A 26059-nucleotide genomic window follows, 5' to 3' on the forward strand; every position below is an offset into this window, starting at 1 on the left:
AGTATAGGCTAGTGAAAGGCTCAGAGGCTTGCTTTTTGTTTTTTTTTTAAATCCCAAATGTCTGGCCTCACACTGAACATTCAGATTCCATGCATCTGAACGACTCTTTCGGTATATCTGATGCACACACACCTGGTTGACAGTCACTGCTCTCAGCATTGAGAGCCATTGGGAGTTTCTGATTAAGTGCTACAACAGCCCCAAAGTTGAATGTTTGAGTGAGGAAGTGTCACAAGCAAAGCAGTATTCTAGCAGAACTGATCTGGCCACTGTGCCTGGCAGGGACTAAGAAAGTCCAGAGAGTTGAGGTGGGAAGAGAGTGGCAGACTGTTCAGAGGCCAAATCATGGGAGAGGAGGGATTCGGCCTGAGAGAGCGAAAAGAAATGAAATAAGCCATTGATGCTGGAGACCAGCTAGGGCTGTGTAAAAAGAGTCGTGGAAGTCTTCAAGTCGGGAAGGTTTAGGGAGTGACAAAGTCCTCATGGCACTGAGTGCACCCTAGTGGTTCACACGTGGGCCCCCTTTCCAAGACCTGCTCCATCACATACAAGCTGTGTGACCACGGGCAAGTCACTTAACATTTCTGTACTTTGCTTGGTTCATTTATAAAATGAAAATAATAACAGCACCTCTCTCATTGAGTGATATATAGATATAGAGAATGAGATATAGATAGATGATAGATAGATAGATAGATAGATAGATAGATGATAGTGCTTAGAGCAGTGTTTTGCTCACAGAATATTGTCAATAAATGCTATCTCTTATTATTTTTACTGGTAGAAGAAGGAAATGGGCATGTGGGCAATGTGAGAGACAATAAACTAAGATTTAGAGATTTTGGTCTTAGATGTGGTTAAGATGTCTGATCCTACTACAGGCTACCTTCAGACTAGGGAAAAAAAACTTGTTTTTTCCAAAATGACAGCAGCTTCATTTTCAATGAAAATGATGCTAATTACTGGGTATTGACCCAAGATGAATTTCTCTTTGATGAACTACATACTGCTCTTCAGAAAACCTAGCCAAATCATCTCAAATACCAGGAAGTGTGGGGTAATGCAGCAAATTGGGGGAAAATGTGTATCAGAAAAAATTATTGCTACAAAAATATTTTCAGTAAGTTTGTTCCCTTCATAAATAGTGTGAATGGAATGCCTGAGCAATCAGCTGAAAGCCGGATCTTCACTGTGGGCTAATTGCTCGTCTGGTTAGTGCAGAATTTAATTTGTGCTATTGTGCAGGCAAGGCTGAGAGCGTGAAATAAACAATGTGTGTTAATTTCACGTTTTCCAGTCTACTTAACCAAAGAGAAAGCTTGGGCTCCTCTCAGGCCTCACCCCACCCCCTCCCCAGCTTCTCATCCTAGAACCGTCAGATCACAGAGGGGAGGGATATTTGCTAAATGCAGGTGTGGGGTTCTTGCTTCAAGACCAAAGGCTCAGGAAAGCCAGTTTACTTGGGCAGTGATGCTGACCAAGGACACACACGGTGCTTCCCCGGCCCACCCCATGCCTAGGGATGGTGCCGAGGTCTTTCTTCCGAGACACATGGGCATCTGCTAGGACCAGGCAGCTAGCTCTGCGCTCTCAGGTTCAATGCTGCCTCTGGGCTCCTATGGAGCAGCTTTCATCGAGGCAAACAGAGCTACCAAACTCTGTTTTGTATGAATGATATCCGTGCTGAATGATATCCGTGCTGAATCGATTAACTGGATGAGCTGAAAGGACCCTTCTCTATTGTCAGCAGAGGTAGCAGAGGTAGCTTTATGGAGAAGCAGAGGAGATGCCCACTTGAGGCTGGGACTTGAGGGAGCCTAGGCTGGCCTCCCCTGCCACCTACCTCCCTCCCTGCTCCACTCCAAAAATCAGATGAGTCAGACTGGAGCCTGGACTTCTCTCCTTGTGGCTGAAGGCCTGAGACCCAGGAGAAGGGACCTGCTCAGGGCCAGTGTGGCAGTCTGTAGCTTGACCAGGCCTAAAAGTGAAGGACCCCACTGCCCTTCCAGTACTCTTTCTGCTATACCATTTCTCATCAGGTCTGTAAAATGAATCAAATTATCTCCTCAGTAGCTGACTTGTGAGTAGAGACCCAGGAATCAGGCTGCCTGAGTTCAAATCCTGGTTCTAGCCAGTTGCATGAGTTACTTATCCTTCTCAATGCCTCAATTTCCTCATCAGTAAAATGGGGATAACAATAGCACACACCTCATAAGGCTATTACGAGTATCAAAATAGTTCATATCTGTGAAGTGCTTAGAATACCACCCGGCAGAATGTAAGTGCTCAGTAAATGTTAGCTATTATTAGTGTTATTGTTTGGAATATTCTGAATTTCCAAACTATTTGTATTGTATGACTAGTTGTGTGTGTGATCAGATATTCCTATCCTCCCAGAAAAGGGGAAGTTCTGTTCCCTTGTCTTCACTTTTTCATAAGGGAAAGGGGAATTCCCGTATTTGGAAGGGCTTGAGGTCCCCTTTTAATTGAGAGAAGAGCAGAAGAGCTAAAGTCATTGATAAAAATCCTTGTGATGGCAGGAAGCTTGCCTTGCCTCTGCTTCCCCAGTCATAGCACAGCCTGACACATGGTACATCTTGAATAAGTGCAGAACCACCGGGGGATTCCATGAGAAAGGCAAGATGTGGTTTTCAAGGCTGCAGAGGCCAAAGAACTAAATGGGGAAAAATCTCCTTTCCCTTCAGGACTTCCTTGATCATGGGGATGGCTGGTATTTCTTTTCAGGAAAAGCTAGGTCACTCATTAAAGTGGCACAAGGAAAAGCCACCTCACCTTGGCCTAAGAGACACTGCTATATATGCTCCCAGTGGGACCCCTATAAATACTGATTAAGCCCCTGCCTTGGACTGGCTACTGTACCAAACACTGAAGATACCAAGGTTATGTCTGTTCCCAGGGAGGCCACAATCCCCATAAGTATGGAATCTTAACCATATAATGCAACTTGACACAGAAGCAGCATCCTGCTCTTTTCCTACGCTACTACTAGGACAATGAGGGATTGAGGGACTTGCCGTAGGTCACATAGCTGAGATGTAACTTCAGGCCTCCGGACTTGAGGTCCTCTTCTCTCTCCACTAGACTGATCTATCCCTCCAAAAAATAAGGGATATTTGCCCTGACGAAGCTGTTCCACTGGCTATTGGTAATGCAAGGAAAAAAAGCACATTTTATAACAGTATAAGGTGGAGCTGTGTAACCTGAAGATAAAAGAAAAAAAGCATTCACAGTGTTGCAGTTGTGGACTTGGAGTCTACAAAAAGCAATAAAGTGGCCAAAAGTTATGGAGCGCCTCCTGCATGCAAGACCCCAGGCTGGAATTATGGGAGGGGCACAAAGACAAGCAAGAGACTGTCCCTGCCCTCTGGTGCATCCCAGACTCCAGGAGAAGATAAAGTGAGTATCCACAGAAGAAAACTTTATGTTAGCATGTGGTGGCTATTACCTGAGCTGAATGGACCAGAGGGGACTTAGAATTTGAGAGGAGGTTAGAGTCTATTAATGCCAGGAGGGATTTAAGCCGGAGATAAGAGAACCAGTTAAGAGGTGACCCTGGGAAGTACATCATTTGCTGCCTGACAACAAGAGGAACTGTATCTCACTGCAGGGAGGGACCATCAGGGAAAGCTTCCCACGGCAAGGGGAATTAGGGAGGGACTTCGGGCAGAAAGAATTTGAATCATTGGAGGAGTGGGACAAGGGATTCCAAACAGAAGTGTCCAGATCAAAGGCACCAGAAAAGGTAGGACAGCTACAAATCTGTCCTCGGTTGTAGTCTAATTGGAAAGATCATTTGGCTCTGAAGACAGAGAGACTTTGACATTCAAAGATGGAGAAGAAGGTTGTTTAAGTGCTTCATGCAGTGGAAAGAGCAGCGGAGAAGGGAAGGGGAGCTTAGAATGAATACACTGCCAGCTGACTTTTCTCCATGACTCTCCTGTTGGGCCAGCACTCACAGATTAGACAAGAGACCAGAGGTTTGGATTTATTGGACAGGTAGAACAAGGGACTGGGAACTTCCCTGGCTTGATGGGCCCTGCAAAATCCCCCTCCTTAATCATCTGTTTCTACCTTAGAACCATCCGTGGCCCTTGTATGCTGTTACTCCTAGCTTGGGACTTGAGGGTTCCCTGAAAGCTGACGTGTTGGCAGGAAGAAGGAGAGAGGGAATGAGGTGAAATCTATAGTAACCCATAAACCCTCCACAATCTTCAAGCGGGGATGGGATGAGCATTTCCCCTCTTCAAGGTTCCTTTGAAGTTCCTTTGCAAATAATTTCATCTAGATACAAATACGTTGAGGAAGAAGGCAAGAGGTAAGGAAGGAAAAGTTAGCACACAGTGCTAACTGATGCTCCAGGAAGCATATTTCATCACCTTCTTGAGTGAGAGGTGCCCTGTGAGAATGTGAGAACCCCCAGGAGGGGGCCACCATTAACTGTCATCCATACTCAGGAGTGGACTTCTCTTTGTGCCTGTTTTCTGGAAGAAGTAGGGGGTTTACATTCAGAGACCCTGGGAGGAGCAGGTGCCCCCTCCCTCCCCACCCCATTTCTCCTCTTCCCTGGCTTGGACGCTGTGGAACAAAAGAGAACCAGAGGAGAAGGACACAATAGAAGGGGGTAGGAGGATACTCAAGGCAACTTCTCTGACCTCACAATTTTTAGCAGGTTCCTGTGGGCTCTGTATCCAGCTTTCCTTCCTGAGAAAGCCCAAGAAAGAGCTACCTGATGTGTCAATCCAAAAAGACCCCCCAAGGCAGAGTAAATGACAGCTGCCAGGAGGCTGCCTGCCACAGCAGTGCCCAAGAGGGTAAGCAGAGGGAAGGGCCGGTCAGAGCAGGAGTAACACAGACCCCAAACGGTCCATCAGGGCAGGTGCGGTGGCTTGTCTAAGCAGCACAGCTGGTTATTTCACTCAATGAATCAGCCTGTTCTGCATTTGAAAGCTTCTAACATGTAGAGTTGGGTTGGTGGTGTATGTTGCAAAGAAACTGACTTCTTGAGCCCTCCTGAGAATCCGGTGCAAAGGTTTCTTTTCCTTAGGGTTTTCTAAAGCTGAGAGAGACTGAATTCTAGAGTCTTCATGGTGCTTGGACCTCCCTAGACCTTTGGACATCTACAAATGTGAGAATTCTGAGATGAAGAGACAAGAAGAACATAGCTCTGCCCCGTGAGGTCAACAGCTTACACGTGTGACCTGAGTGACTTGTTATCATGCTGAGCTTCTCTGGGTAGAACTGCCAATTCCCAAGCCTGTTCCATCCTTCCAGAACCAGTTCAAGGCCTCTCCTCCATGAAGCTAGCTTGAAATAGCCAACACTAACCCATGCATTCTCTTCCCAAATGCTAGCTCCTGAAAGCTCCCATTTGAGGAGGGTTCTCTAGGCCCTGAGTTAACCATGGTTTCCTCATTTATGTTCACAGCAAAACTATGAATTGAAGCATTCCTTTATTTACTGATGGAAAAACTAAAACTCGAAGATGCTAAGGAATCTGAACCATGGTCCAGCTGATTCCCAAGTCTGAGCTCTGGACCACTGCATTCTAGTGTCTCTTCCAACCCTGGCTATGTGCACTATTGCTTTAGTATTAAAACCACCTTGGATTATAACTGAGCTTGCTGGGCTCTGTGGGAATATAAAGCACTATGAGATACACATCCCCTATTGTTCAGGGAACTTACAATCAAGATAGACAGATAAAGCATTTGAAAAGATAGTTAAAACTCAGGGTATACATACTCACATTACATCATAATATCAAGTGATATTTATTGAGCATCTAGTATGTGCAAGGCATGTCACTAAGCTCCTAAATATCTCAAGAGAAATCCATCTCTGCCCCAGTGAAGCTTATAGTTCACTGAGGGAGTTAGTCCTTAATCAAATAAGTTTGCAAATGGCTATATATAATAATTTATAGAGTAAAATGTTAGGGAGAGAAAGATCTGTATGCTGTGAGAGAGAATAGCAGGAGGGCCTGATTTAGATGGGAAGGTCAGAGAAGGCCTCCCTTCCAAAGTGTCATTTTAGCTGAGATTTGAAAGATGGGCAAGAGCTAGTGAAACAAAAAGATTGGGATCTGGAATGGAATAATTTCTGGTCAGAACCCCTAGGCAGAAAGAAACATGGAGGCTTAGAGAAACACACGTAACCAAGTCAGCCAGCTGTGTGCCTCCAGCTTTGCCATCCCCTTTTGGGTTTCTGGAGCCCCTGGGCCCCACACTCTGAATGCCCTAGGGCTAGCAGATGGTTCCCCTTCTGTCTGAACCCCTGCTTTATTTCTATGACATTATCCACAGCTTCAGTCTGAGCTTGGCCTCTTGCTTTGTCCATTTTCTTCTTTCGAAAACAGCAGGGGCTTCTGGACCATATGGACAATGGGACTTATGGTTCATCTCTCGAAAGAGGGGGCCACTGGGCCAACAGAGACCCCCCCTGGAGAGCTTTGCTTCCATTTGTGTCTCCCCTCCCCAGCCTCCGCCGGAGCTAGGACCTGGGAAGACTGTAAATTGTATACATTATTTCCTTTTTGATTAGGTGAATAAATAACTTGATTGAGACGCGCCTCTTTGGAGGACGATGCTGGCAGGCTTCCAGGAGCGGGAGGCAGCTGGCTCTGAGCACAGAGGAGGTGGCAACAAAGACCTGAAGGACAGATACATCATGGGCAGGCTTGGGATCCCGCCTGGCCCTGGGAAGGGCCAGCCAGAAACATCTAGGCAAAGCAGTTTGCCCCTTCCCTGTTCTGTGAGGAAAGGTTCAGGTTTGGGCTGCCTTTGCAAATACTGGGACGTGTGTCCCAGCCCACTGCCCTCCTGAGGGACAAGCTTCAGCTGCGAGGAGTTCATGGGCACAGGGTCAGGGCAGCTGACAATACTCATTCTACTCAAGTGAGCTGGTCTGCAGTATGATACCATATACAGTAGGTACCATTTTTAAGAAAGGCCTTTAGACCCTGCCCAGCATGTCCATATGTACAGGGCATGGAGACATTAGTGCATGGAGTACATTCGCTGGCCTTTGATCCATGCTCCCCTTTATTGCTCTCTAAGTTTAAAATGTGAGTCTAAGTTGGGGTCCTCTGCCCTTCTCCAACCCAGGAGATACCATTTGCCACCTGCACAGCCTCCTGAAGTAGCCCTGCCCCACCTGAGAGCTATGACAAGCTCTAGTTCTAACCACTCATGATGCCCTGTAACAAGGGGCAGTTTCAAAGTGGGGGGAAATAGCATGTTAGACTCTGATTCAGATACAAGCCCCAAGGCAAGTCTTAGCCTTGAGACTCACTACTCTGAAGATGGGGAGATGACAGTCCTGAGAGTAGACACTCAGATCTAAGGCATTTAGAATAGGCTTCTCAGTGCAAAACTGGGTTTCCTTGCTAGTTACAGATCTACCACTAGATAGCTATTCCTTAGAGTTAAGTCATAGTGATTTCAGAAATCTTCTGTTAAAACATCTCTAAGGTGGAAAACACATTTGTCCAATTTCAGTCATTAACACCTTATTGGTTAGAGAATAGTTGATGACTATCCTTTAGGGCCAAGGAGATAGGTGAGGACATAAAACTATTCCTGCCATTTATGGAGCCCTTTATGAGCCCAAGGGAGCATTGGGTCCCTCACATATGACTTCCCGTTTAATCCTCAGGATTTGAACCCGGGTTTGTATGGTGACAAGCACTATGCCATTTCCACTATTCCAGCTGCCTCTGTTTGAAGGGGATGTTGGGGAGATGATACTGTCTGGGGGAGATGCTGGCCCTGGTGACCCTCAGAGAGAGCTGGTCTGAGTACCTGGGCACCTAGGGTGGAAGGGAGGGCAGTAGTGTCCTGATATGACTGTGGTCAGCCTGAGGTCCATGTCTTACGTTGTGATCCCACACCTTGTGCTCCTGGTTCCTGGGCAGGTCCTCCCCCCACAGGCTGTGGGTATTACTCAGTTCCACTCAGCATGCTAGCTTCCAAGGAGGCCTCCAGGAGTCCCAGGAAAGGCTGAGTGCACAGCCAGATTTTGAGCTGCACCTGAGCACATCAGGATGAGGACATTGTCGAAGGGAATGGAGAACCTGCCTCTCAGTTGAAGAGTGTGGAGATGGTCTTGCCATCTCTGTGTACACTCCTCACTCCTGCCAGGGGAACCCCATGTTGGCTTCCATGTGGGAGAAGACCTCTCACCCATATGATTCTACCCATCTTTGACCCCAACCTCCAGTCTCTACAGGTGATCCAGCTCCTCTTTATGACCTCTTTATGGCTCCAATCATCTCTTTGTGCTTTGTAAATTCCTTCTCATGCTTTGAGGTTCACTCCAAAGATGTTCTTCTTGATGATGCACAGCCCTACAACTCCCCCTTCCGTGCTGACCTAGAACAGAAGGGTTGCCCCACTCTTATGACAGCGTATATCACCCTGTTATGCATATCTGTCTTCTCTTCTAGAGAGGAAGCCTCTTGAAGGCAGTGTCTGTTACATTCCTAATATCTCACATAGTGTCTGGCGCTTAATAGCTCTTTGGGGAAGACTTCCTTGGTGTCTTCTCCACCTCCCAGTCTTGGATGGCTACACTTTCTCTGTACCCCCTCATGTACCACTCACACATGAAGCTTGATGGGGACTGTCTGTTAATTTGTGTGCACCATCTGCAGGCCATAACACCAGGAAGATGGCCTATGACCGTCTTATCCTTCATCCAATCACTAATGCCCAGCATGTATCTGACACCTAGGCCATACTCAATAAGTATATGTTGAATGAATGAATGAGTCAAACTGGGCTTCTGAAGGCTAATTTGGTTGTAGACTTTGCCTGGGTCAGACACCTTATCCAAGTGAGCACCTCGTTCTCTTAGCCCAGGTCCCCTGAGAGGCACACTTGATCTACAGTTGCTCACAGTCCCAACATCATCAAACTGTGCTTAACTCAATCACTGTGCTGGGGGAGTAGTTGTAGATGAGGAGCTTCAATAGAATACTGTTTTTTCCCCAAAGTTCCATGTTTTTTCATTTGCTATGGTACAAACAGAACATAAACAACTAATGGGCTTTTTCTTATGATGCATGAAGAGAGAAGAGAAACATAGTTCATCCTGTGGTCAGTTTGATACTCTGCCAAATTGGGGAATCTGTGACTGATGTCTTGGAAAAAGCTTTCTCCCCAGGAGTTAGAAGACCAGACTCTGCTATTAAATTGCTGTGACACCTCAGGCAACCCAACTGGCCTAGTCTCCTAGTTTCAAATGCTGATTTCTATGTCCCCCCATTTTTTTCTAGTCTGGTTTTTCTAGAGTACTATTCTAGTCTATTTAATAATTGTTGCAAAAATATTAAAAATTTCTTCCATAAGTCCAGCCTTTTAAACATTTATGAATCTTATTTATGTGCTTTTATTTCATTTCTGGACCTGTGAGGTAAGTAAGGTAGTGAAATCATTCTTAATATTTTCAATATTTGGTCTAGATGATCTCTAATATTTGGTGTAGCTTTCAGTTTCCAAGAGGTCTGAATTCAAAAATTTGTACCCTTTGATCCTTTCCCCAAGGCGGGGCCAAGAATTCCCATGTATCCTGATTACATGATTCACAGAACACAAACTAATTCACATGGGGTGATAAGAAAGAAAACCCAAATGGGCTTATTCTCCAAAGACATGACTCCCTGGTGGAGAAATTACCCACAGTCATGATGGTCTGTATTTTTTGGCAAGCGTGTCTTCCTACTTCCCTGTCAGTCACAGACTAGGGCTACTGATCTCCTGCAGTGCATCAGGCTGACCTTGACTTGTGGTGCATTGACCCCGGCACTGGATCTTTTGAGTCTGGCAAGAATCATGGGAGAGATCAAAGCTGAAATGTTCTGGACTTTCAGTTAGGTCACAGTTAAAGACACAGCTTAAGTACTTGCAGCTATGTCACATCAATTGCCATTGTAAGGTAAGAAAGGGCATCTGGTTTGTTACACTACTTCTGAAATATAAGGCTTAGAGAAGTGCCATGGCTGGCCCAAGGAACCATGAAAATTCAGTGGTCAGGACATATGGCTACACCTGCCACTCACTGTCAGGACAGAAAGCGGCCTTCTTGTCCAAAAGTGCCTTTTGGACTTGGAGTTCAACAGCACCTGCATGAATATTGCATCACCAGTGTTCATGGGCTTGAACTGAATGGAGACCATGTAATTTCATATGGAGAGAACTGTGGACAAGAAGATAGTGAGCCAGGGCTCTAGACGCAGCCCTAGTTCGAGAATGCCTTCCACACCCTCGGTCTCACTTTCCTCATCTTTGCATAAGAGAATTATTTGGAGAAGCGTTTCTCACTATATAGACTGAGGATCAACTGCATTCACATCATATGGGTCCATGTCTATAAAGGTAGATCCCTTGGCTCCTCCCAAGACCTACTGAATCAGAATATTATGGGGGTGAACATGAAAATCAGCACTTGAAACAAGCTTACCAGGTAACATTTTGAAGCATACTAAGGCTCAACAACCCCAGACTAGATGACCTCTGAGCTTCTGTCAGGAGATATCATCTTCTGATTTTATGAACATAATTACTGCAAGGTCCGCAAAGAACAATAGCCAGGAACAGAACTACACTTTTAGCCTCCTGATTTTTCATTCCCCACCCATGTGTGCTAGTTCTATATAGAAAGATGTATTTGAAAAATCTGGTACTTTCTGGGGGGCACTGTAGTCACAGACTCATTTTGAGGTTCCCTCTAGGCTGTTCTGGAGCATGAAGCCCTAAATGTGGGATGAGAGAGGAAGAAAGCCCTCTCTGTGTTCTGAGGGAAAGAGAGAGTCCCTAGAAACAGCAGTCCCGGAATTATCCTCCAGCTCCTGCACTATTATAAAGAAGAGCTGACACAGCAGAGTCCAGGGGATGCTGAGTATCTACAGAGTACTAATCACTGAGGCAGGCAGGCTAAATGCAAGGAGAACATTTTCACAAACAGCACCTGTACTGAGCAGTCATCTGCTATTTTTAGAGCTGCTGCAAAGATCAGAGGAACATTTGTAGAGACTCCCAAAGGGCACCAGGCAGGAGGAAGATGAAGAGGTTTTGGCATATTCTCTCTGGCTGATTCTATAATGCCCTATCAGTTGAGTCATTGAAAACTTGGCCAGTCCAATGTTTTGTTTTGATTCGTGGTTTAGGATGAGACAGGGACATGGTGGTGAGAAACAAGGTGAGATAAGGAGCATCATTCTGATCTATTGGTGATGGTTTTGATGGCAGACACATATTTGAACATTTAGATGATTTTGATTTCAGAAAATAAAACAGTCCATTCTCTAGGGCTTATTTTGGAGGAGCTCAAAGTAGGAATAAATGGGGAATACTTTTATCTTATTAATTTTATCCAGCTGCAAAATTGTCCTCCTGGTTGAGATTGACATACCTTACATTTGTCGATAGGATAAATCATACAATTTAGTGCTAATGCATGTTGTTTAGGTTAACTTGCTTAGAACCTAGAGCTTGGAGATTGTGGCCATTTGGGAAGAATATCAACTTAGAACATCAACTCTTATTTCAAAATAAGAAATATTAGTGAACATTAATTGAGGGCTTAAAGGAATATTTCAAAAGGCGGGCACATTGACAATTGGCTAAAGACATCAACTCCACACAGAAGGTTGGAATGAGACTTCTGTAGTATGTGCTGACATGGAATGTCCCATCAAAGTGAGCACAGTCGATCTGATAAATGTTACGCATTTGTTTGACCTTTCAGGTAGATTCATAACACTTCAGGTCAGAAAATGTCATTTTCTGATCTACCTCCTCCTCTTCTCCCACATGCAGTTAGGAAATTCCCCTCTTTCTTTTTCAGCCTCTCCAGGAATATTGGGTTGATCTGTAATGAGATATCTGTTCCATTCCTCTCCCACTTTATGGATGAGCAAAAGAGTCTTCCTCAAGTCTACCTTTCAAGCTCACACAGCTATGTGTTTGCAGTGTTGGCCTGGAACCCTGGTTTCCTGACTTCCAGCCCAGTGCTTTATCTATTGTGCTGTATCAGAGAACCTGAGCCTCCTAGATTTGAAAGTACCTCAAAAGTCATCCTATATAATTAGTTATCCCCGGTGCTTGAATTGATACACTGAAGATCACACAGACTTTTTTTCTAATAACTGTTTTGAAACATAAAATTAGATGACAGAGAGGAATGTCAAGTTGAGATGATTTTCTTTTGGTTCTGTTTAACATAAATACAAAACAAACAAGTAAAAATACCACCTGGCTGCATCTTAATGCATAGTGGCCTTGAGGTGTGTAATTCAGAATTTATGGACATCACAAGACTATGTTTACAGGGTAAACAAATGATGATGGGAACCAAGGGATTTGGGGATTTTGCTGCATAAATTCTACGTATGTTCCTTAATGCATTATAACTAATGCAAACACTTTGATACTGTTGGAACAAGAACCTCAGTGAAGTGCAAAATATTAACAGAACTGCAAAATAACAAATTTTGTCCACTCAGCTTCCCAATGATTTCTCCCTACTCTTGTGTCAGGCCTCTCCCCAGAAGCCACTTCTTGTGTTAAATGCCATCTTTTAGAGTCTTGTTCTCATCCAGATACCATATCCCCCCTTTAAAGTATTTGCCCATAAAGATGTAATAAGTTTGGGAAGGGCAATGGGGAGAAGAGAGGTGTCTTAATCCACTCAGGCTGTTAAAACAAAATACCACTGACCCGGTGGCTAGTAAACAATAGAAATTTATTTTTCACAGTACTGGAGGCTGGGAAGTCCACAACTAAGGCACCAGCAGAATCAGTGTCCAGTGAGAGTCTGCTTTATGTTTCTTAATAGTCATTTTTTTCCTGTGTCCTCACATGGCAGAAGGAGCTCTTTGAGGTCTCTTTTAAAAGGACACTAATCCCATTCCTGAGGGCTCCACCCTCACGATCTAGTCACCTTCCAAAAACTCCACCTACTAATACCAGCACATTAGGAATTAGGTTTCAACATATTAATTTGGGGGAGACACAAACATTCAGCGCACAGCTAGAAAGAAATGGAGATTCAATAAGTACAAAGTCCTGAATCTAACCATGGTTTTCTCTCTCCTTTTGATTGCTTTTACTTCCATTATGACTCTTCCAAATTCTGCTTTGTATTGGTTTGAGCTCTAGGAAATTGTCATTCTCCACAGCATCCAGGTACTTCCTTCTTCAGAGTGGTGTTGCTACACAGCCACCCAAATAAATTAAAGTTATCTTAATGGACTTGTTTGCCAGGACAGGTTCCAAACACCAGTATATAGCCTGACTCCCTCCTCCCACCACCAAAAACACCATGATTTCTTGGGCTTTTGAACTAATAAATTTTGGGAAGTAACAGGTTTTTGTTTCCCTTTTCATTGTCGTTCTCAAAGATGTCCGTTGAACTACACTTAACACTCTGTTTAAAATGCAGATCCAGAGATTTCGAGTTTTATGGCAGTGAGGAGGAGGGCAAAAGAGAAAATGTGAGCGATATTATAATTTGAAAGCACAAAAAAGCAATATGCTTAGTGGGAGTAGTGGACTATGTGCCCATCTCTCAAATGGGAGTAAACTCTTTGGAGATAGGTATTGACCTTTTGATACCATACATCATTAGAAACATAATAGACGTTCAAAAAGTATCCATCAAATCAAAGTAAAACACTTTTCTTAGGACCCTCAGTAGTGAAGCCAATAATGGTGGATGCAGGAAGTCCCTTCTCCAGGCATTTTTCAAACCATACCATGGTGTCAGCCACTGATTCCCAGTACTTGCCAGACCAGATTTGATCCCAGGTTTTTCAATCTTTTTACTCTTCTCTGCACCCAAGCAATCTCCGGCAATTATTTTAAGGCAGATTCACATCACTAAGTCCTCCTTTATTCCTCCCCCAAGGACTCTAAAGGCAAAGAAAACAAGAAGTCATGAAAGTTGAAATAAACAGCCAACATCAAAAAGAAAAAGAAAAAGAGAAAGGAAGAAGTCGGGAAAGTTGGATCCTTTTGAACTCCATGTTGGCCTCACCCCTTCAGTTACACTCTCCCAGCTTTTGCAGGACACAGCCCAGCCTCCCGCCTCCCCACCCCAAGCTGTTACCCTATCCCAAGAAACTCCAGCAAATCTTGGAACAAAGACTGGCAGCAAATAAAATTCCCTGTCTGAACTGAGAATAGAATGCAATTAGCCAGGGAAGGTTGTGAAATTTGTTTTTAAATGTTACAAATATTCTCTCCCCTGACCCTCATCTCCATGACATTCACCTTCCAGCCAGCCACCAGACCCCTTCATCAGGGTCTCTGCAAAGTAAAGCATGACCTTTAGATTGAGATATGCTCTGTTGCAATATGTTGGAATATGTTTCAACACGTAACTTGAGATCTATTTACTAAACCATTTGGCACATTCAGCATGTCGTGGGGGAATTGTTGGCGGGGCCTGCGGTGCATTTTTCACTCTTCCCTGATGCATTACCAGACAGAAGGTCATCCCAGTCTAGCAGAGATGGGTGCTGCACAGGGCTCATTACCTCGCAGCAAGGCAGCCAGATGAGGCTGTGGGATGTTTTCTCTTCATCATTCAAGCTTGAAAGGAAACTGTCAGCCTCCACTTGCTCTTAAAACAATGAAAATTTAGGTGACAGCCCTCTCATTAGCTCAATGGAAATGAAGGTTTCTAGGCAGAGACTTGTATCCTTTGTAGCATGCTAGCCAACTCCACCTCAGAGGTCATTCTAAAAGCCAAGGCATGGGGATGAATATCACTTTCTGGGGACAGGATGGTAACAATAAAATGATACACCTCTTTGGTAAGACCAGAAATTTTCAGGATGCACAGCTTCTGAGCTGGGGAAAATGGGCAGATTTTAGATAAATCCAGGCTTTTCATGGCTCACTTTTGCTGGGAAATGGGTACACGTCTAGTTTGTCCTCTTTTGACTTATATGCATTCACATTATCAGAAAACAAATAAGGATATTATTACACTGGTAAATGCTCTCATGAGGAGAAACTCAAAGAAAAGTGCCAAGTGTAGATCCTGTTCTCTAGACTTGCCATTGCAGAATTTCTAATCTAAGAGGATTTGGTTAATATTTGATGAACCACTTGGATAATGCACAGAATTATGGGAGCCCTAATAATGGCTTACATTTGTATAGCACTGTATTCTAGGACATCCATATGCATTATTTTCTCATTTGATCCTTGTAACAGCCGCATTTAATGGTCTTTGTGGGTTTTCAGTCTTTTTTTATATATATATATAAAATCTTCGGGATATTAGAACTGAAAGTGACCTTAGCTATAACTTTGATCAGTTTATGCTAACCAGGGAGGGATGCATGTTGAATTGTCAGGGGAATTGTTTTCAAAACTTATATGTGTGTGCTACCCTCCCAACTCCCCAACTTATTGCTACACATCGCCCCAATCCACACATACAAATTCTGAATCGGTTAAGTGGGAATGAGATCCCAGACATCAGTATTTCTTAGAACACACTCGAAGCCCACCTTGCTTTCCACCACTGCTCTAGGCCAGCCTTTCATTTGTCCTGTGGAGAAGCTGAGGATTAAAGCAGTGATGTGATTGACCCAGAGGCATATGCAATGGAAGAGTCTGCATTCCAAACCCTGCCTCCCGATGCTTAGTTGGGTGGCCTTTTTTCACACTTTCCTACATCTTTCCAAATTAAGAGGGGACTGCCAAGATGGTGCTATTTATTTTAAACCATGCTTTGCTTCTTGCTAGCCAGAAAGAAAAGTTATAAGAAATGTGCTACCCAAAATGTGCCTGATGTGGGTAAAATTCCCAGAACCACAATTTTCTATTAGAAGCGTTTTCCACCTGAATGCATGATCCTCACAGGTTTTACTTCTCAGTCTGAAGAGTTGGCTGTGATCCTCACGAACAGTGATGACTGGTCCTCAGTTGGTCCCATTTATTAGTGAGCAGGGTTACTATATAAAAGGGTGGAGCTCTAGTTCTGGTGCTTTCTGAACCCAAGTGCTAAGAAATGAAGGCAGATCTTCCTTCCGAGCAGGCCTCTTTCATGTTGCATGTTGAATAAGCAGATCTAAGGCAGGGTCTACAAATTTCCTACCCTCAGTTCCTGTCTAGAGTGTAGGAAGCCTCATTAGGAAATTCTTGAAGGAAGAATGCATGGAGAGTTATCCAGTCCTACTCTTAATAAAAGATGCTCTGTCCAAAATGTCCCGGATTGCAGTAAGTTTCTACACAGCACAATTTTCTATTATGGTGATTCCATCTACATGATAGCAGCTGTATGTAATTAATGTATTTCTTTATACCCAAAAAATGTGCATCTGGGGCTCTCTTTCCAGTAATAAGTGTCTCCAAACCAATAGCCCCTACACATTTTTTTATTGTGATAAAATATACATACCATAAAATTTACCATTTAAACCATCTTTAGGGGAACAATTCAGGGGCATTAAGTATATTCACAGTGTCACCAACCATCACCACTATCCGTGTCCAGAACTTTTTCATCAGCCCAAACAGAAACTCTGAGCACATAAAAGAGTAACCTCCTATTTCCTCTTTCTTCCCTCCCTCAGCCCCGGGTAAACCTTACTTTCTGTCACTATGAATTTTCCTGTTCTAGGTACCTCATATAAGTGAAATTATACAATATTTGTCCTTTTGTATTGGGCTTATTTCACTTAGCATAATGTTTTCAAGGTTCATCCATGTTAAAGCACATGTATGAATTTTATTCCTTTTAAAGGATGAATAATATTCCATTGAATCTATATACCACATTGGGTTTATCCATTCTTCAGTGGGTGAACTAAACCTGGCATTTTTATCATGTCCTTTGTTGGATCTGGTGCATATTTACCTAACTGGGCTGTGGGGGTAGGGATGAGGGAAGAAAAGGATGAAATTTGGTGAGTCCTTAGGGAAACTCTGAATGAGCATTCAGAAACTATAGAAATACTGTTTCCACACTTTTCTGAACTAAAAATGGATGTGATATGACAAATATGTTTGTACAGAGATAACTGAAAAGAATTTTGAAAACATACTGTCCAGAAAATTAAGCAGGTGCTGTCACCATAGCTCTCCTAGTAACTGGAAAAACAAAGTGGGAAAAAAATGTTCTCCGTAAGGATTTTCCCCCTTCTGAAGCAGAAGTTCTAGAACTCTCTGTTCCCTACCCTCCTGATTTTGGCATCTTTTGTGAAAATGAGTACCTTCTCTTCCTGAAGGTGCTTGTGCCTGCACAGCAAGAAGCGAGTATGGCCTAGAAACCCCAGGAGGAATGTCTTAGAAGCAGTCTGTGGCCCAAGGAAGATGTCTGTGTCTTCTTTCGGCCTCTTAAGCCCTCTTTCCTGTTATCACTAAATATGAACACTAAACAAAGGACCAGGGATAGAAAAGATGGGCAAAGTCTTGGAAAGCAGCATAAGACTGAAATCAGTCCTGTCAGAACCTTTTTAGGGCTCGAGTGGGACTGAAGTTGCTGGGATAGAGCTGCACTGGGGCTCAGATAAGACAACTCGGTACTGAGATTCATGAAGTCTCTGTTACTCCCTCAGGGGGCTGTGTCAACTTCTGGGAGGAGTGTTTGGACATTGTGAAGTTGGCAGCATAACAAAAGGTTTATATGAGATTGGGTCAAGATTAAATCTCCCTCCTCTTGCTTTTCCCTAACTGGTGGATTTCATGTTATGTAAGAAGCACAGACTTGACATTAAAAACGGGAAGCTACTGAGGGGTGATGATAGAGCACTGGGGGAGGGGCCCATGGGTTTGTGAAAAGCAAAGGAATTACGGAAAGCACATTGAAAGTCCATTGCAAGTCCTCTTATTTTTCTTATACTATGTTCCAAACCCAAACAAATTCGAAAAAAAGTATGTGTGCAAAAGCAAACCTTAAACCATTTTGTGAATCCCACCCTAGATTTCACATTTCTCCAGTGAGGCTCACATTCCTTTATTCAGATTCCAAAAGTAGAGATAATTTGTTCCAAATGTTTCCAAAGCCGACCAGCAGAAAGGCCTAACGATTTTTCCAGAGCTGGAGAAAACTGAAATTTTCTACACTCTAATGGAGCATTCAACGTGAAAAAAAATAGAGAGACAAATGAGGGGAAAGGGCAAAGGAATGTTTTGATCATCTATTTGTTTATTTTGTTACAGTTATGGCTCTTTGACAAGGTCTGAGGAGACACGTTGATTGCCAAGTTTTATTTCCTTTGGCAAGGTAGCATTTCTTCTGTATCATGCAGCAGGTTATGATGGAGAAATCGGCCATACAATTATATATTTCTTGCAAGATGGTGAGCAAGCTGATTTCAAAAAGACTAACCTTGGGAACCCCTGGGGATGATGTGTGTCTGTGTGTGTGTGTGTGTGTGTGTGTGTGTGTGTACGCTGGTGGCACCCAAGCCTCTACAATGACCCCCTTCCTCCTACTTAACAGACCTTCAGATGAACATCAATTTGCAGATGACAACACCCTGCGTCCCAAAGTAGTTCCATTTAGATACATGTTTGGGCCCTGGGGGCCCAAGCTGATGACTGACAGCTGGGATAACTTCTAAGGAGGGACGTGTTTTACTGGGATTGGAAAGAAAGGCTTTTTTCACTTTGCTAGTCTGTCACCAGACTGTATTGTCATCTAATGGTTTAAAATGTGTCTGCCTTGTCTCTGCTGTGAGAGTCTAAGTTTCTGCAAGTCTGGAAGTGTGTCTTCCTCCTCTTTGTAACTCTCTCAGTGCCCAGCACAGTGCTTGACTAGTAGTAGGTGTCAATTTGGGAAAAAAAGTCAATAGAATGGAGCATTTGACACTTTAGCTCATTAAATTTGCATGGACCTGAAGAAAACTTTGATAATTTTAACTAGAGAGATAGTTCAGATTCCAAGCCATCGTGGTTTGAAATATAATAAGTAATACTAATACTTTAATACGATTATTATTATCATTGTCACTGTTTATTGAGATCATACTATGTGCTAGGCACAGTGACAAGTGCTTTACATGTATAATCTTCCTTAATCTTCATAACAACTCAGCAAAGAAGACATGATTATCTCATTCTACAAATGAGGAAACTGAGGCTCAAAGAATTAAATAACTTTGGATTCTAGTGACTAAAGTTGGGTCATATCCAGGTTGGCTGATGAGCCTTTGGCTATGAGCTGAAACCTGGAAAGTAAACAGAGCTGATATCATAACCAGCTCACTCACTGGGATCAAGCAAGGGACTAGGGAACCCAGAGCTATGATTGTGACTCTTCATGGTTGTGTTGCATCAAGACAAACTCTTTTTTTGGCTTCCAACCACATCCCTAAGCTGGGCCAGCTGGATTTGAAATTGTGCAATTGGTCACAGGCAAAGGAGTGTGGGTGGCTTGGGGAAAATTCATCATTAGGCTTGAAGCTGCATTTCAGAGCACATGGCCTTCTAATGGGAAACTGGGAAAACATTTCTGTACATGAGTTATGATAGTGCATGGTTGCCAGGTCTGAGGAGGGATGGACTAGGAATGTTAGCCACGGCCCCTGTCTTTGAGTGATGGATGATTTACTGGGTAAGGCAGGTTGCCCATCCACTCCAAGTAGGACATGGGAACATGGATATGGGCTTCATGAATGGGCTTCATGAATGAGCACACATGCACCCTTTCCAGCTCTGTACACAGATGTGAGGTCATGGATGTAATGCAGTCAGGTAAGTCTTTTCCTTCGCACTCAGTATAATTGTTTATCATTCACTCTTGGACTCCTAAGACCTTTCCTCCCCAAACCATTAGGAAGTCTTGTGTTGGAGAAAAAGAGCATTGGGTTTGAAATAAGAAGACTATGGCTCGAGTCTTTCATGGCCACTCACTAGCTAGAGAAACTGAGTCTTTACTTCTTGAGCTAGAAGTTTGGGATAATCTCTGCCTTCCTGAATTTATGTGATTGTTGAGAAAATAAAATTACCTACAACACACATCCACAAACACAGAAGTGTTTCACACATTTTCAAAAATTATATGAATAATAGATATTGTGATATATCATAAAATCCAAGGAAAGTAAGAAATATATAACTAGCTAAAATTATTGCTGCATATTTCTGTGTCCAAGATTCTATTAGACATTTGGGTGAAATAACTAGAGACATATATGACATCACTCTCACCATTAGGCAGCTTATACTATTTTAGAGAAGGTAAAACTAGCAAGTGTAATTGGTTTACTGGACAAGCTTGGACTGAAGAGGATGTAGGAAGGAACCAAATTAATTTCTTCCTGCCACTAGCTTTCTCCATCTTTGGTGATAGCTCAGAGCCCTCAGTTTTCCAAGTCACTTTTCCAAGTCACTAGATATCAACAAACAGTCTCATGTTCAGGAATTAGAATATTAGGTCAAAAGTGGTGAAAAGCTCCACTCCACCAGACCTCGGGGAGAAGTGGGAGAAATCTGCTCTGTATATTTTCCTCATTCCACCTTCTTTTTGATAGAGTCTGTTTCTGCACTCCCTGACCCCCTAGACTGTCTACAATGAGGAAAGAGTATTTGAGGAAAAGAGCACAACTTGTAATAGAAGTTCTTGCCTTCTACCACATTGGACCCTTTTTGTGTCAGGTGAACAAACACTGGCTCTCTGTCTCTTGGGGCACTCTTCTGAGTTCTTTGTTGATCTCCTCTGAGGTCCAACCCTGACTTGCTTATAAGCACCATGATGCCTCCTCTATCTGAACAACTTGGGCTTTCCCTGCTGGTGGTAAAGCTCATGTCAAATCTTTCTGTGTGTCTTTCTCATCCTGGCAGACAAAGTTCTTGAGCAAGGTCCTTTCAAAAGGGCTTATGCTGAGCCATCTTCTGCAGAATCCACTGGCCTTTCCTCTAACCCACAGGAAATGCCTGGAAGCCAGCACAGTCTCCACTCCTTCCTCAGCCATCATAGGCTGCTGCAGTTTTTGGACATCTTCAGAAGGGAATCAGGTACCAGGCTCTGGGTCGTCCAAAATCCAGGGGATACAAATCAAGCTCCCTGGGAGCTTCTGGGAGCACTCTGACCTAGTTGAATGTGGGGAGTTGAGGGGGAGGAGTCACAGATCCCTGAAACTCTCTTTACAGAAATCCATTCTCCCCAGCCTTCTCTCTCATAAAGCCCCATCTTATATGGTAGAGGAAGGAGTTATGGTCTCTAGGCAGCAGAATTAGTGTTCAGCCACTATGTTAGTTTCCTAGAGCCACCATAACAAATTACCACTGGGTGGCTTGAAACAACAGAAATCTAGTCTCACGGTTCTGAAGAATAGAAGTCTGAAGTCATGGGGTCAGTGGAGTTGGTTCCTTCTGGACACTCTGAGGGAGAATCTGTCCCAGGCCTCTCTCCTGGCTTCTGGTTGTTGCCAGCAATCCTTGACATTCCTTGGCTTGTGGATGCATCACTCCAATTTCTGCTTCTGTCTTCACATGGTCTTCCCTCGGTGCCTGTCTCTGTGCTTCATCTCCTCTTCTTGTAAGGACCCCAGTCAGTAGATTTAGGGTCCCCCCCTAATCTAGTATGGCTTCTCCTTAACTAAGTTACATCTTCAAAGAACTTATTTCTAAATAAGTTTACATCCACAGGTACCTGGGGTTAGGGCTTCAACATATCTTTTTGGAGGATATAATCCAACCCACAATAGCCACCTTCCTAGCAACTACTGCACAGACATACAGGCAACCCATTTTAGAATACATAGGTACTGACTCCCTTTGTTCTCAGATTTGGGGCCCTAGTGACGTAAGACCTAAAAAAAAGCCTCCTGTAATATCCTCTTAAACACATCCAAAGTCATTTTAATATGACACAAAAATTCTAACAAGCAGAAGAAAGCTGCTCTTCCCTCCCTCAGCCAGTTTCTAAGGGTGGTGGTGAAGTAAATTTCTCTTTTCTTACTTTTCACCTAAAATTCTAAAAATTATTTAATCTTTCAAATATACACAAAAATAGAATAATATATTCCCATACCATCACCCACCTTGAACAACTGTCCACATTCTGGCATTCTCTTTTCATCTATTTCCCCACCACCACCAAAATCACAAAAACAAACAAAGTCTTGTTTCTCTGGAATATTTTAAAGCAGATACCATATCTTTATCTGTAAATATGAAGTAATCTCTTCTAGTCATTGGAGATAGCCCACATTCAGAACTTCCTCTGTACAGATGGTGGGTGGGGTTAACAGTGATGGGCATTATCTCTGCCTATGGAGGACAGCTGGGTGGATCTGAGGAACTTGGCTACTTGTAGAGGCTAAAACCTTGTCCCTTGGAAATCCATGTCTACTCTCTCCTCTTTTTCTAAAACTTCTCTGAAGTGAAGGGCAGCTATGACATTCCATCAACAGATATGGTGGAGTTACTTTGTTTTCATACTGCTACGTTTCTCCCTGGAAGTCAATTCCATGTTTCAAATATGTAATGTGTCCACTGGCAATCAAAACCTGGATGAATGCTGGAGAATATTCTCTCAAGGGGCTTCCAAGATATCAGAAGGGAAGAAATAAGACAAGTACATAACTATAACTCAAGGAGGACAAAAGCCCAAAGAGGTATAAGAAAATTGCTAGGTTGAGTCAAAGCCTTTACCCAGCCTGACAACTTCTTTGCTGGTCTGCAGATAAGTCTCTGGAATTGTGGTTTCTACACTAGATCCACAGCTTAAACTGGAATAAAAGTACTGGCAGCAATTTGGCTGATGCGCTTTTTCATGAGGAGAATAACATGAAGGGTCAGGTGTAGGGAGATGTGTGGAGTGACTTTCCCAGCCTTGTTTCTCAAGATTCAGGCCACCTTAGGGAGCAAATGCAGCCATTCAAATCCTGACTGTAGACTTTCCATTTTAGAGTTCTTTCCTCAAGAATTCATAATAATGCAGCTGGGGTGAATGGGCTGCAACCTCCTGAGCTACACAGGGTCTGGAAATTTATCATTCAGCAGCAGTTTTCTCCAACTCAATTCAGCTTTACTCTCTTTGTTAATAATCGAGTGTTTAGGGCAGTTTGTGGTTTCAGGATATCTTCTTCCCTGGCCAAATTATACTCCCAAATGTATCAATATCTTCTGGGGAATCATATTCATTGATGGAAGAAATTATTTGCCTTCTCAGAGGATCAAGCAAAGTGGTCTGGAACTAAGAGATGAAAATATTTAGATAGAGAGGAAAAAAATCCTTATTTGTAGTAGTGACTGCATCCTGCTATAGACTCATGTGTACGGCCCCGGGCGTCCCCGGGAGTCCCGACCAGCAGGACAAATCCTTGTGAGTCCGAGGAGGAACCTGTGGGGGTTGAAAAAGGGGGAAGGGCAGGAGACGCGAAAGAATGGAGGCAAGACAGAATCCTGATCAAGCCTCAAACTTTTATTGCTGCGGTAGCTGTATTTATACACTGCAGAGAAAGGGGGGCGGGATTCAGAATGAGGGAAGTACTTGGCTAATCATCATTGGTGCTGCGTGCGCGGGCTTTCATTTTAGGCGCGAACTTCTATCTCATAAATCAGAAAGAGAAGCAGGGTATCGGCCATCTTCTAATGGCGAAAACTTCTTGGCTCCCAACAGACTCAGTAACTGAACCTCTCTAAGAGTGAATGTATAGGAGTCTCTGCAGTAGTTGGGAATGAGGCACAATGCAGGGCCGACTGACTATCTGAAAGGCATTTTTAAGGCACTTTCTTAAAATCCAATGCATAGTTTAATGCCACTTATTTTGTATTGACAGTGTAATTCATATTCTAAAATACACATAGGAAATAAGGGAGGATCTGTCTCAGCACTGGTCTTGAAAAGAATCATGGAGTCAGTAAATTGCAATCACTTAAGCCATGAATCTTTATTGAAGGCGCACAAGGAGCTCCACACCAAGCTAGGGACAGTGGGAAGTTCAAAGGGGAATAAACTGCTCTGCTTCTAAATGAGCTATGCAACCTGTACCCCATCAGTCCTTAATGCACCCTGTTAAAAAAAAAAAAAGAGTAATGCTTGACCGATTGTGCTTATTCTGGGCAACAGGATCTTGACTTCATTCATTAATTTAATAAGTGTTTATTGGGTACCAGGCACTGGGCTACACACTAGGCCACCCAGCACTGACAGCTATTCATAACAATATTTTGAAATGGTTCTTTAACTTGATAAAAGTGACTGTTGAGATTGACTGAGCCCAGTTTTAAACTGAGAACTATATATAATTTATTGCACCTAGTGGTATATGATACACTACAAAGATACATAATAAGTTCTGCAATTAGTCTCAGTTTCTTCTTACAAAAACTAAAAGGAATATTTCTTTTTTTTTTTTTTTTTTTTGCATCCTCTTCGCTTGCTTCTGTCCCTTCAGGCCTGGTCAATGCTGAATTGTTTGCTTCAGGATTTATATTTAATCAGTGATACAATAGAAGAGCTAATATAAAAATTGAATCACAGTCATTGCCCTTTACTGTAAATGTAAGTTTGCATATTAGGAACCCAAAAAGCAATTGCATTTTGCTTTGTCTATTGGATGAGAACTTTTTGTTAATCCTTTATTAAAGACATTTTAAACAACAGCCAGTAGAACTAGTGCACATCGCGAATATTTGGGGGGTGGCATGTAGTAGTTACATCTTCTATGTCCTTGAGGACTTCCCTGTATATTACTCTTTTTTTTAACTTCTTGAAACTTCTTTCACTGTAGGGGCAGCTACCAAATTCCCATTACACCTATTGAAGAATTAAAAGTAAAGTTTTTAAGCATTTTGGTCCTAATACCACATAAATGTACTTACCTCTGTGTGTCTGTCTTGGTCCTTTGGAAACCATCTTTAGGATGTCCATTTTAGGTGACCTCTCACATTGGGAACCCACTTTGCCTCGATCTATCTTTTCTTTTATCTATAAAATAGGTTTAAAAAATGTACACTTCCACCTAATGGAGTCTTTGTGAGGAGTAAAAGAGTTAATACCACAAAGAGATGACTGCATGCCTGTGGCAGAGTTAGGCTCTGGTAAATGGTGAGATCCACACACCACAGACCAGGTGCTTCTCCCCGCTGCTCGCTGAGGGGTCTGCTCAGAGAGCCCTGCATTCTGCCCTCCTCCTCCCTCTGCCTCTCTCTTCCCACACAGGGCTCGCCTCCTGCCTTCACATTCAAGTGCTCCCACGAGACTTTGAGGGAATGAGTATATAGCTTTTATTTATTCATTTATTTGTTTACTTACTTAAATAGTTTTATCAAAGTATAATTGATATAAAATAAATGACCCTTATTTGAAGTATATACAATTTGATAAGTTTTGACAAGTACGTACACCCTTGAAACCATCACCACAATCAAGATGGCAAATATACCCATCACCCCCAAAAGTTACCTTATGCCCCTTTGTAATCACTCCTTCCCCCACCCCACCCCGAGTCCATGCACCCGTCATCCCCAAAAGTTACCTTATGCCCCTTTGTAATCACTCCTTCCCCCACCCCGCCCCAACTCCATGCACCCACCGATTTGCTTTCATCACTATAGATTACTTTGCATTCTATAGAGTATTACATAAATGGAATTATACAACGTAGATCCATAGTTTTTGGTTGGTTGGTTGGTTTTTGCACAACTTCTTCACTCAGCATAATTATTTTGAGATCCATCCATGGTTTTTTTTGTGTAAATTAGATGTCCTTTTGAGGACATCACATTGAAGGTAGATTCACTGATTATGGTAAAGGAAGGAAGCATAAAAAACTATTATATTCAGATATAAGAATCCAAAATCTCTTGCATTCTGAGTGTAACCTTCAGCGTGGCCCAACTGCTATCATTCATTTAATCCAGGAGGATTGGTATCAGGAAAGATGAACTTCAGCAATCAAGAAAGGATCAAGCGATCATTAGGATTCTCTACTGAAGAAGATGTGGAAATGCAGAATATATTTTGTAGAAATTTCTTCCAAAAGTAACTAGAATTATTTTGAATTATCAAGTCTAAAGAAGTCATCCTGAGCTACCTAGAAAACTTGCCTCACCAGAATCCTCCAAGG

Source organism: Aethalodelphis obliquidens, unplaced genomic scaffold (assembly GCF_003676395.1).
Source record: "Aethalodelphis obliquidens isolate GAN/ISIS:26980383/991018 unplaced genomic scaffold, ASM367639v1 scaffold19, whole genome shotgun sequence".
Taxonomy (NCBI): Eukaryota; Metazoa; Chordata; class Mammalia; order Artiodactyla; family Delphinidae; genus Aethalodelphis; species Aethalodelphis obliquidens.